The 12,710-nt window shown below is 48.2% G+C and overlaps 1 pseudogene; it reads left to right on the top strand.

The window, feature by feature from the left end:
• The first annotated feature begins 9,960 nt into the window (after positions 1–9,960).
• LOC123056038 (aspartic proteinase CDR1-like) lies at positions 9,961–11,544 on the top strand (annotated as a pseudogene).
• Positions 11,545–12,710: the final 1,166 nt, after the last annotated feature.

Below are 12,710 nucleotides of genomic sequence, written 5' to 3'. Positions count from 1 at the left end.
GCTTGCCATGCCCGTGCTGCGGAAGGCGGTGCCCAACTCCACGGCCCCCCTCGATGATGTCGCCCCTGCGTTGTTCATGGGGTTTGAGCTCCGCTGGTGCCATGCCGTGGGAGGGCAGTCTGGCTTTTTCGAGGACGCCGGTGCGCTATGCGGCTACCGCTGGGAGGCGCTGGGGGAGACTGGAATTTCAGCTGCCTCAGCCGGAGTGGCACTGATCCTGCCACTGCAGCTTCCCCTGTTCTTCGCCCCCATGCTGCGGCTAGATCTTCTCTGCGCTTCAAACACGTGTTCTATGTTGCCTTCCTAGTTTATTTTATGTATGTAATATGACATGGGCCCGTGCGTTGCAACAGAAGAAAAAACTCCATCGCACATCATTCCTCATTAGTCTCCCTACTACACAATCCCGTCCATGTCCTCTTTTTCACACTACTGGGAAAAGGCTTATAGGGTGCCTCAAATTAGTGGCTGCCGTGGTCAGAAACCTGCCACAACTATTTTGTAACAATTACAGTGGCGGGTAACAAAAATAGCCCGCCACTAGTACCAGCACACTAGTGGTGGGCGGAAATTACCACCCGCCACTTATGCTCTTCCAAATCTGCTCTCGCGACAAAATTATCAGTGGCGTACATGTGCATTGGCCCGCCAATATATAGTGTCGGTAACACTAGTGGCGGGGGTGATTAATTACCCGCCACTCTTAAACCTTTCGAAATTTGCTCGTGGGCCAAATACAACAGCGGCGGCCAAGGCCAGCGCCCGCCATTGCTACTTTTGCAACAGTGGAGGGCAAAAAAAGAGCCTGTCATAGTATTATTTGAGCAACTCGCATCATTTTTCAAACTTTCCAAGACTTTGCAGTGGTGCTCCCTGGGTCCATGTGCCACACATATGTTAAGTCTGAAAAACCTGCCAATTTTTCTAAACCGAGAATAGTCTCAAATTTGTGCATGGGGCTTCCAAAGGTGTGTTTGAAGTTCCAAAGATTATAGAATATGGAGTTCTGTGCGGCAAGGTGACGGTTTCCGTTCAAAACCTTGACACTTCGGGGAAGAGTGTCCGTTTTGTACACGAGGTGTATCAGGTTTTCTATGTAACTCTCTAAAATTTCTACCACATCTGACATCGGTGAGATGATGTAGACACCATGCAAGGTTTGATCAACTTCAAAGCTCGTTTGCACGTTATATCATAGCTAAGTGTTTTGCCCTTTTACTCGCGGGAAAAATCAGATAGTGCCTCGAAAATAGCAGACCTAATCGAAAAGTGGCCATTTTTCAGCACGTGGCTTTGTATGATGTCTATTAATCGTAGAAAAAACTTGAAGTTCAAATGGTTTCGAAATGTAATGAAGAAATTTTGGGTTTACATAGCTAAGATTTGCGGTGGCATGCGTTTCGCAAAGCATGCCACATGGACATACCGAAAACTGTCGCCTCACCTCTTTCCCGCTCCGGATCCCCAAATTTGCCCGCTGCCGTCGCGTGACCTAGTAACCGCCGGCCCTACTTGTTCTCCTCCGATGCCACCGCCGCCGCAACCCCTGCCACCGTCCCGCGTACTCCTTCTCCGCCGCCTCGACACCGCGTGCCACAGTAGTTACCCCTAGCGGCATCCTGTGAATCTCCTCCAACACCATCGCCGGCCCCTCTCTCCAACACCGTCACGGGCCCCTGTCCTGTGTCGTCGCCTTCACAATAAGCTGGTCTCCTACCAAAGTATTGCCACCAATTTTTCTAATCCATACGCACCACTCTATTGCCGAGAATCCAACGTGTTCGATGAAATTCCTACACCGTAGTTAGATGTTGTTATATGTATCTGTACACAGAATATTGGTTACAAACTATATTGGTGTCGGTTGATTTACAACCACAAATTTGTGGGTTGATTTTTAGGACTTAATATGAGTGCCAATGTTTTCACAAAACGTCGATTCGTTTCCGTTTCGTCAAATTTCTGGCACTCAATATGCCCTACTTTTAGCAAAGGTCTTGCCGAAATTTCCGGTCGACATAACGTCGATCCATTTTTTATTACTCTTTGGTTACAAACTATATTGGTGCCATTTGATGTACAATCACAAATTTGTGGGTTGACTTGCAGGACTTAATATCAGTGCAAATGTTCTGACGAAATGTTGATCCGTTCCCGTTAATTGGTAATGAGTGTTCTTTTAGGAGCTTTATTGCTCCCTTGATTTGCTGGTTTACCGATATATAACATGGTGTTTTATTAGTATATGATGCCATCCTGTGGTCATTAAAAATCATGCAGATGGAACTGCTCTTATTTAGTACAACCTGTCTTATCCTCGGTCGAGTGAGTCATAACAGAAGTATGTAATTTACTAGCCCCTCTATTTGTTTGTTAGAAATGTTACAATTTGTATATCTTTTGACCTGACGAGAGTTCAGTACATAAATAAATTCAAATAACAACTCATAAGGTGTATAAGTTCATGAGTTTTTAAGACAACCGAGGGCCATCATGGAACGCCATTTGCCTTCACGTCTTGCACAATCTCGACCCGTCTTCTTCTTTTTCTGATCCTCCTGATTTATTTTCTTTCCACTTGTTATTCTTTTGCATCTTCCCACAGCACGAACATCAGTTGGTGGGTGTACAGACATGCATCTACAGCACACACAAATATTACTTCCTTTCTATGTGTTGCCTGAAGCTCCATGTCTCGTACTGAAGCATAGTTCATGTTCTGTAGTAGTAGGCTTTGGACAGCCATATCAGGGCAAGTGAGGTGGGTTTGCTGACAGATAGATGCAGAGGAAAATGCAGAGTTGCCTCTTGATTTATGGAAGGAGCATGAGCAAGTTTCCTCCATTGATGTCAAAGCTGCTTCACCGTCCGTAGCAGCAGTAGCCGCCATGGTGATCGGTTGCGGTGTACATCGCGTGAGGAGAATTCGTCCGCCGTGCTGATCAGGAGTTGGCACATGATTTCCGTTGTGTCACGGCGGCGTCCGTTGTGCTGATGGGGAGTTGGGACATGCTTTCCATCGTGTCACGGCGACATCCGCCGTGCTGATCGGGAGTTGGGGCATGCTTTCCGTCGTGTGTCATGGCGACGCCCTCCGTGCTGATCGGGAGTTGGTAGATGCTTTCCTTTGTGTCCATCGCGGCGGTCATTGGTAGATGCATTCCGTCGTGCCAATTGCCGGGTAGATGGGTCGTGGCTGCCGGTGGGGTGTAGGATGCGACGTGACCTTGGGATTGGGAGTAATCGGCTGGGGATCTTTTTGGAAAATTCACACGGAGCTTGGGCTGGAGGCGGGCGTCATTCTGCGAAAGGAACACCGACGCACGCTAGACACAAGATTTGGATCAAAGGGCTAACGAGGAGTGGATGCAAGGATTCACAAAGATGGCTGGATTCACATGATAAGACGCCATAAGGATAGATTGATTGATATATGAGATATTTGAGGTGGTTATTGCAAAAGTGATGTTCTATATGTAACTAGTACTAGGGGTTTTCGAAAAAGGTACACTGAGAACCCTTCACCTAAATCTGTACCACTCATCTTCCACCCAATGGTCTAGGCTCGTTTTTTCTATTCTTTCATCATAGGCCCTGTTTCTACTCCTCCCTGTCGGAGGTGAGGTTGACGACTCTCGCTGGAGCCGGTGGCCTCGTCATTGTTGGCGACCAACGTGAACTAGTCGGAGGGCAGACATCTACCTCTTTGGCATCGTTGTCGTGCTGCTCCAACGCCTCGTCATTCTAGGCCTCGAGCTCAGTGAAGAGGAGTACATCCTCATTGATGTCATCCAGACGACGCTCGCAGTGGAGCGTGCCGGCACTTTGCATGGACGTGTAGACCGTCTGGTTCACGCCGACGAACTCTGGCACATCAATGAGTGTCGCGACAGCAGCAGCATTCACGCCATCCACCTCCGGTTGTGCCACGACTGCGTGGTGCTCCTCCGCCAGCGCCATGGAGAAGATGTCTCCTGGACAACCAGCCGGAGCCGCAGCGTCAATGGCCATCGCTGCCTCGTCCTCCGTGACCTCCATCATGGTCATGTGGTAGCCTTCCTCCTCCTCCGCCGACCTCATAGGTTGGCCCGTCACAATGTATGCCTGGCGTCGGCTGTCCATGGTGCGCGGACGTCAACATCTTGCAATAGGTGATCTAGGTCTGTAGCGACGACAAATGCCTGATGACGAACTAGGGGGGTTCGGACGACGTCGAAGGAGTGGGAAAATGGGAAGAATGAGAGGTAGGGTTTTTGGGTGGCCGGCTAGTTGTTTAAATGGGAAGAATGAGAGGTAGGGAAGAATGAGAGGTAGGGAAGAATGAGAACTAGGGGGCTTCTCTGGTGGCTCACCGGCTGCCCGATCAAGAATGCGGCAAGGCCAGTAGCTGGTGTGAATGCGCGTAGGCATAAGGTCGGTAGCCGGTGTGAATGTTGCAACGATTTTGAACACAAAGAGGATTTTGGGGTGGATCCGGATTGTCGGACGCTGACGTGGTGGTCATACAGACTCCCCAAGACCGCCCCAAGATTGATCATTTTGATCAATATGTGGGTCTAAAGTTAGTTAACTTTTCTTAAACCGGTTGTATATTTTATCATTTTGATTTTTAAGAGGTATAATCATTTTGATTGATCAAGTGAATACAATGTCATTTTTTCATCATGGTTTTACCTTTGTTACTATATAACATCTAGTTCATTATATAAGTTTTTATATCTAGTAATAACCATTTTTTATCAAAACACCAATAAAATGGTGCCACACAAATTTCTAGGTGACCCTCTAGTTTGTTACATATAAAAGCTTCAACTATTAATTAGTGTAGGCTTTAATATCCCTTGGGTAAAACGTGAGTAAAGTTCATAATTCGAGATTACTTATTGGGAAATGCATCATTAGTGTATCACTTATTTGATATGACTCAACTAGAACAACAATGTCTTCACGAGAATGCGTTCACACCCCATTTTCTATAACACCTTCAAACATGTGTGATGCCAAAATGAGTGACAAATTGTGTGACCGCATGAAGCATGCTACTATTTAATACCTTGCAAAGTTCTTAGAGGAAGGAGCGGTCATGATAGTGCCAAAAGACTCGCTGCTTCTTGAGTAGTAGAATTTTATTGAGATATTGGAGGTGTACCAAAATTATACATGATGTCTGTTCATAGTATTCACAACCGACCTTCACTCGCGGCCGCAACAGAGACCCCCGAATGGGCACCGAACGCTGATAAGCGTGGCATCGCTTGTGTCTCTGGGTCTCCAGGTCCGTCGCTAGCTGCTTTTTTTTAGACAACCTCGCGAAAGCTTTATTAACCTGTCACAATGTTTACAGGAACGCATGGAAGATCTCCCGGCTGGCCTAACCAAACATGGCGGCCAACCGCGAGGGAAAGAGAATGTTTCGCTAGGTTGTGAGCCTCATAGTTTGAGCTCCTAAATTCATGACCTATATTACATGAAAGAAAGATTGACGAACAGTCTGGTATCTCACGAAGAACCGTGCCATAAGCAGCAAACTTGCGCTGATGCAAATCATTAACAACTACCTTGCAATCTGAAGCAACATGAATACGTCGGGCATATAGATCATCCGCTAGGGAGAGAGCTTCCCTTATAGCTAGGGCTTCTAGCGTTTGAGGATTTGTTATGCGCTTGAAGACAATCGCCGAGGCCCCAAGAAAAATGCCATGTTGGTCTCTGCATACTGCTCCCACTGCACCATGCTTCCCCCTCACGGACACTGCGTCGTCTACATTGATCTTAACACACCCTTGGGCTGGCGGCACCCAAGTTGAACTCCGTGGAGCTCTTTGTGGTGCCTGCTGCTTCTCTCTCTTGTTAACTATCTCCAGCTCTGACAAGTACTTGTTAATAAAAGCATCTGTGGCATGTGGAGACTGAAAAATGTCCTCGTGAATTGCCTTCCTCCTTGCTGCCCATGCAGTTACGACAACACGTATGAAATCAGGAGCATCTGGTATTTCATGTAGTGCGAATAGCCAGTCCTTTGCGCTTTCTTCTTGGTGTGTAATGATCTTCTCGATCAACTCCTCAGGCGCAAGTGGCCACACGCTCCTGGATAACGCACATGTGAGAAGAGCATGTCGCCAAGTGTCCCAAGCTCCACACAAGCAACATGAATTTGTGTCGGCCATGTGGCGGTGATGAAGAACTTCTCCACTTGGCATCGAGTGCCTTGCTAGTCGCCAGAGAAACATGCAGAGTTTTGAGGGGACCTGAATATGCCATATCGCGCTCCAGATCTTGCTATCCTGCCCCGCGGATGAGCCCTCGGACTCATTCCACCAGCCTTCTCTACTTGTTTTCGTCCTCAAGATCATCCGGTACGTCGAGCGGACGGTGAAACAGTCACTGTCCTCTTCATGCCAAGCCCAAAAATCCGGCCGTTTCCGCGTACACACTGGTATTCTCAGAATCTCATTTGCATCAAAAGGGGTAAGCACCGAGCGAACCAGCCCTTCATTCCATTGTGCTGAGGTTGTATCGATGAGATCAGATACTTGCCATGGTGGATCAGGCACTAGGGATGTAATCGGCCTTTTAAAAGTATCATGAGGGATCCAATTGTCTGACCATATGTCCGTGCTTTCCCCATCACCGATTCTCCTCACAATACCCTAAGCTAATATCTCCTTTCCATCTAATACCGCCCGCCAAATCTGAGAGGGGTGAGGCCCCAGTTCTGCCTACAGAAGTGTATCTATATCTATACCAATATAAAAAGACCCAAAGGGGCAGATCCAATTAATCTCGGTCATCAAATCATGTCAATCCAACGACCTAGACTGCTTCAATGTCGAGCGCTCAACACGTTTAGCGTGTAGTTAATATCATGCCAAATTAGTGCTAATCAAATAATAACACGCAAATAATATCCTACTTAATATCCGCATGCACTAAATATACTTCCAAATTAACGTGCATTGCATGTACACATTGACTATGCAATAAAGTGACCATGTGAGATTAAATGGGGGGACTCTCTAGGGTTTTTGTTCCCTCACGAGGTCTCAGGCAAGGAGACCCCCTGTCCCCGCATCTGTTTTTATTTTGTGTTGAAGGCTTTTCAGCGATGTTGAGGAAGGCACAAGCAGAAGGAGGCATCAAAGGTGTTGGTTTTGGGAGCACTGGCCCCCAACTCACGCATCTTTTGTTTGCAGATGATAGTATTGTGTTCCTGCAGGGTACGCCAGAAAATGTCGAGGTTCTAAAGGGCATCTTGTGTAGATATGAGGCATCATCGGGGCAAAAAGTGAACCTCCAAAAGTCGTCCATATTCTTCACGAAAGGATGTGGACAGCAACAAAAAGATGTGCTCAAACAGGCCATCGGGATTGAACAAGAAGCCCTTAGCGAGAGATATCTGGGATTACCAACGGTGGTTGGGAGATCTAAGGATGGCACGTTCAGATATGTCACGGAATGCTCAAAAGGAAAGGTAACGGGTTGGAAAGGGCAGGGCTTATCGAAGAAGGCTCGGGAAGTTCTTGTGAAATCGGTCCTTCAGGCTACACCTACTCTGACTATGAGTTGTTTTCACCTCTCGAAGAAGATGTGCCGGAACTTGACTTCAATCTCTTCAAAATTCTGGTGGGGTGCAATGAATGGTGAGAGGAAAGTGCATTGGATTGCCTGGGATAAGATGTGTCAATCCAAACGCATAGGTGGCATGGGGGTCCGTGACCCAGAGGCTTTCAACCAAGCTTTATTGGCAAAACAGGCATGGAGGATATTGCAGGCGTCGATGTCTCTTTGTGCTAGGGTTCTTCAGGCCCGTTATTTTAGTGATAGCTCCATCATGAGTGCCACTTGCCCATCGGGTGGATCCTATACTTTCAGGAGCATACTACATGGAAGAGACCTGTTGAGGGAGGGTATCATTTGGCGTATTGGGGATGGCTCGGAGGTGAATATTCATCACGATCCATGGATCCCACGTCAGGGGAGTCTGCTGCCACTTGGCGCAGTCTTCGTCCCGGGCGTGCAGAAGGTCGCTGACCTGCTGGACACCACCGGCGCCATATGGGATGAAACGAAGATCCAAGCAATGTTTTCTGTGGATGATGCCAACGATATAAAACAGATTTCTGTTGGAGGCCCGGGCTGCCAAGATTATATGGCATGGAACTTTACAAAAAAATGATGTCTTCAACGTGAAATTAGCCTACCATCTGCGGATGGCTTTGAACGCAGCAAAACAAGGAAGGCCGGGGCCATCCTCGGCTGTTCTGACTCACCGGGGTTGGGTGTCTATGTGGGATAGATCGGCCCCGGGGAAAGCAAAAATCCACATGCGGCGGTTGATGAAAAACGGGCTTGCTACGGGAGCAGAATTACTTCGACGGCGAATCAAGGGGGGTGTGTTCTGTGCGGCTTGTGGGCGCGAAGAAACCAGCTACCATCGTTTTTGGGGATGCCCACATTCGATGTGTTTTTGGACGTGGTTCAGCTCGGAGTTGGGAGTCTCGGTGGCATACCCACCATGCAACATTGACTCCCAGAGCAAGCTGGCTAGCTGGTTACTGGAGTGGTTTGCACAAGCTCAAGATATCGAGAAATCAGCAATGATACAAGCAGTGTATGTCTGTGGCTAGCGCGTAATGAGGCGAGAGATGGACGGAAGATTGCTGAGGCACATGAAATATCACGCACTGTGACTGCTCTTGTTAAAGAATGGGATGAGATCCATTCGAGGGAGGCGACGCCGAAGGTACCAAAGGAAAAAGCTGCATGGGAAGCACCTGAAGTTGGCTGGATCAAAGCCAATACGGACGGTTTGGTGTCCAAAACGCGCGACAGGGGGTTGCTGGTGTCGTCCTGCGTGATCATGAAGGTGCGTTCCGAGCAGCCTCCTGCCATTTCTTTGCATCAGCGACCGACCTGGAGGTGATGGAACTTATGGCGTGCAAGAAGGCAATCGAGTTGGCAAGGAGCACTGGCGTCCTGAAACTCCATCTCGAGTTCGACTCAGCAGGTGTGGTGGCCATGCTCACTAATCAGGAAAAGAACCTCTCTGCGTCCGGACCAACAGTCGAGGAAATCAAGGCGAAGCTGAAGAATTTTCATGCCTTCAGAGTTTCGTGGGTTAGCCGTAGCGCAAACGCCGCTGCTGATAGGTTAGCAAAGGTGGGAATGGGAGATGAAATAAGTTCTGTATGGCTCTCTTCACCACCATATTGCATTTTAAGCATTGTATCGGATGAGATTCCGGCACTCGTTTAATTAATAAAAGCGGCAAAGCGTTACCCTCAAAAAAAAAAGTGACCATGTTTACCCCTAAAGAAAATTTGTACGTAAGATACATACATGTGACCGTTGGGCCACGCTCCTTGTGATCAGACGGCTATGCACATCGCGAACAGACGGCCACGCACGTGGTTTATGCAATCTTTGGATCAGTCGGCTTAATTTGATCCATTTCCAACTACTCCCTCTGTTTCACAATACATGACTTCCATTTGTCAAAATATAGATGTATCTAGACATATTTTAATATATAGGTACATTCATTTTTGAACAAATGGAAGTCAAATAGTTTGGAACGGAGGGAGTAATAAATAAGAAATATCAAATCAGTTCAATAGTTTCCGTTTTTGAAAGGTCTAATGTTGATGCCATTTTTTTGGCCGGCGGAGAAAAGGAATCAATTGATCACCTGCCTAATTAACATGCAATCACTAATCATCTTGTAGCACCAACTTAATTACCGGCTTCCAAAGTATACTACTACTACTACTAATCCCGCTCAAAAAGAAACGGTATACCACTGATCTCTCGCCAATCAAATCTGCAATTCCTGTAAAAAAAATCCTTACTTACCAGTTTTGAAACACACTGCCCGCTATTAATACTGCCCTTAGAAGAAGATCGAGTTAGGAATCAGGAACTTAGGAAACAAACAATCAATCAAAATCAATGGTGTGCACCATGTGTCGCGCCCTTTTGCTCCTTTGCCTCTTCCTGATCCTGACACAGCTGGCGTGTGGGTACACCGACGGCGGGTTCAGCGTGGAGCTCATCCACCGGGACTCCCCCAGGTCGCCATTTCACGACCCGTCGCTCACCCCGCACGGCCGCGTGCTTGCCGCCGTGCGGCGCTCGTACGCCGGCTCAGGGTCAGCCTGACGGCGCGGTGTCGGAGGTGATCTCAGGCACGTTCCAATTCTTCATGTACGTCAACGTCGGCACGCCGCGCACCCGGATGCTGGCCCTCGTCGACACCGGCAGCGACCTCGTGTGGCTCAGATGCACCAACGGTTCTGCTTCTCCGGCACCGCCGCCGCCAGCAGCAGCAGTCGGCGGGATGAGCAGCGTGTTCGACCTGTCCTCCTCGTCGACCTACGGCCGCGTGGGCTGCCAGTCCGACTCGTGCCACTCGGTCCACGGCACCTTCTGCGACGCCACCTCCTTGTGCCAGTACAACTACTCGTACGCTGTGTTTTGAATTTCGGCCGAGAAAAACAGATTTCGACCGAATTTCGTTCATCTCGGCCAGGGCGAAAATACCTTCCGGCGAAAAAATGGATTTTGATCAAAATTTGGTCAAATTTAAGTCAAATTTGGGTCAAAATTTGGTCAAATTTCGGCCGAAATTTTTGAAAATGGCCGAAATTCGGCCATCTCGGTCTGGGGCGAAAAATTTCACAAACCGAAAGTCAAAACCTTGTCGTACGTGGGCGGCTCAAGCAGTAGCGGCCACGTCTCCACCGAGACCTTCACCTTCGACGACGCTCCCGGTGGCGAGCGCGCGCAGCTGCAAGTGCCCAGAGTCAACTTCGTCTGCGCCACCACCGCCAACTTCCCCGGTTACGGCATGGTAGGCCTCTCGGACGGGAAATCTTCCCTGATCAACCAGATGAGCGCGGCGACGTCGCTCGGCCGGAGGTTCTCCTACTGCCTCGCGCCCTACTTAAGCGACGCGTCCTCCGCGCTCAATTTCGGGTCCCGCGCCACCGTGACGGGGCCGGGCGCGGTGACCACGCCGATGGTCCACTCCCCCGTGCACGTGGAGGCTTCCTACACCGTCGAAATCGTGGCCGTCAGGGTTGAGAACTCGATCATCAAGCTGCCGAATTCGAAGCGGCCCCCCGTCATCGTCGACTCCGGGTCGATGCTGACGTCCCTCGACGGGGAGCTGCTGGACCCCATCGTGGAGGCGCTCGCCCGGAGCATCAAGCTCCCGCGCAAGCAGTCGCCCAACCCGGAGCTGTTTTCGGTGTGCTACGAGGCGGACGGCATGAAGGCGCTGGAGAAGGTTTTCCCGGACGTCACCCTGGAGCTGGGCGGGGGCGCCTTGGTCACGCTAAGGCAGAGAACGTGTTCATGGACCTTCTGCTACAGACCGTGTGCTTGGCCATCGTGCCGGTGACGTATGAGGATTCGGTTCCGACGATCGGCAGCGTCATGCAGCACAACATGCATGTCGGCTACGACCTCGACAAGCGCACCATCACCTTCGCCCCTGCCGACTGCGCCACCTCTTACCCCTCTCCTCCCGCCTCTGTTGTGTAGCTGGCTAGCTAAAGCTAATCGCCAGGTAGTAATAATCACTAGGTTTAGGTTTTTTTTAAGAGTGGAAAAAGAAACAAACTCTTCAATGAAGGAGCTTTTTTTTTTTGAGGGAAACAATGAAGTAGCTTTTGAACACTCCAAACCGAATCAGGATAAGAAGGTGAATAATAGGTCAAGAAATCAAATCCAAAAAAAAGGTACAAGAACAAGGACAAGAAGCAAACAATCTAACATTTCCATTATTACAAACAGAGATTACCAGCAGGCCAAAAATCCTCCCTGTAACATCCAAATTCTGAAAGAATACTCCATATGTCGAAAAGTGAGTCTACATAGAAACAACGGATTTGTTATTTCACATCTAGATGTGAAATAGCTAACTCGCATCTTACTTTCTAACCATACGATTTAGACACCAAAGATTCGTGTTCTTTTGTCTTTTTTTGTCTTTTGGCGTTGCCTCTGTAGTTCTATATCCATTGAAAGATGTTGATTTCCTCAATATGGTTTACTTGACTAATTAACTATGTATATTGTGTGTAGCTGAGTTATCAGGCCACAAGTTTGTTTTGACTTGTAATTACTAATTATACAGAGTTAGAAAACATGTAGAGAGTATAGTATAGTTTGCTTCTTCCTTCTCTTTGTAAAGTGTATTGTGTGGAAAGTAAACAGCTTTCAGAATTTGAGCACTAAGAGAATTTTCGTCATTCATTATTCTCCATGCTTGCCTCGCAAGTAGAGCTAAGTTGAAGATTTTCAAATCACGGAATCCAAATCCTCCCAAGTGTTTTGGTTGTGTCATAGTATCCCAGGCAACCCAACTCGGTTTTCGCTTGCCTTGCTTACTCCCCCACCAAAACTGCCTAATGATGGAAGATATATTGTCACATAAACTCTTTGGTAGACGGAAACATGACATAGACATAGAGTAAACCGGGATTTGCTTGTCGCTAGTTGCTGCTACTATGCTAATCGGCCTGGGCCAGCCCGCGAGTAAACTCAAGCGATCGTCTCCAGCGAGCGAGCATACGTGAGGTTTTTTTCTGGTGCGACTGTAAGCCAAACCTTGAAAGCATCAAGGAAGGAACACAAAGTCCTCACATCACAGTCATAAGGAAAACTAGTAAGTGTGCACGTGTACGTGTTGATCAATTGACATTTTC

The sequence above is a fragment of the Triticum aestivum genome, chromosome 2D, assembly GCF_018294505.1.
Source record: "Triticum aestivum cultivar Chinese Spring chromosome 2D, IWGSC CS RefSeq v2.1, whole genome shotgun sequence".
In the NCBI taxonomy this organism is placed as follows: domain Eukaryota; kingdom Viridiplantae; phylum Streptophyta; class Magnoliopsida; order Poales; family Poaceae; genus Triticum; species Triticum aestivum.
The sequence above is the reverse complement of the archived record's forward strand: the minus strand, read 5'-3'. Positions and strand labels throughout refer to the sequence as shown.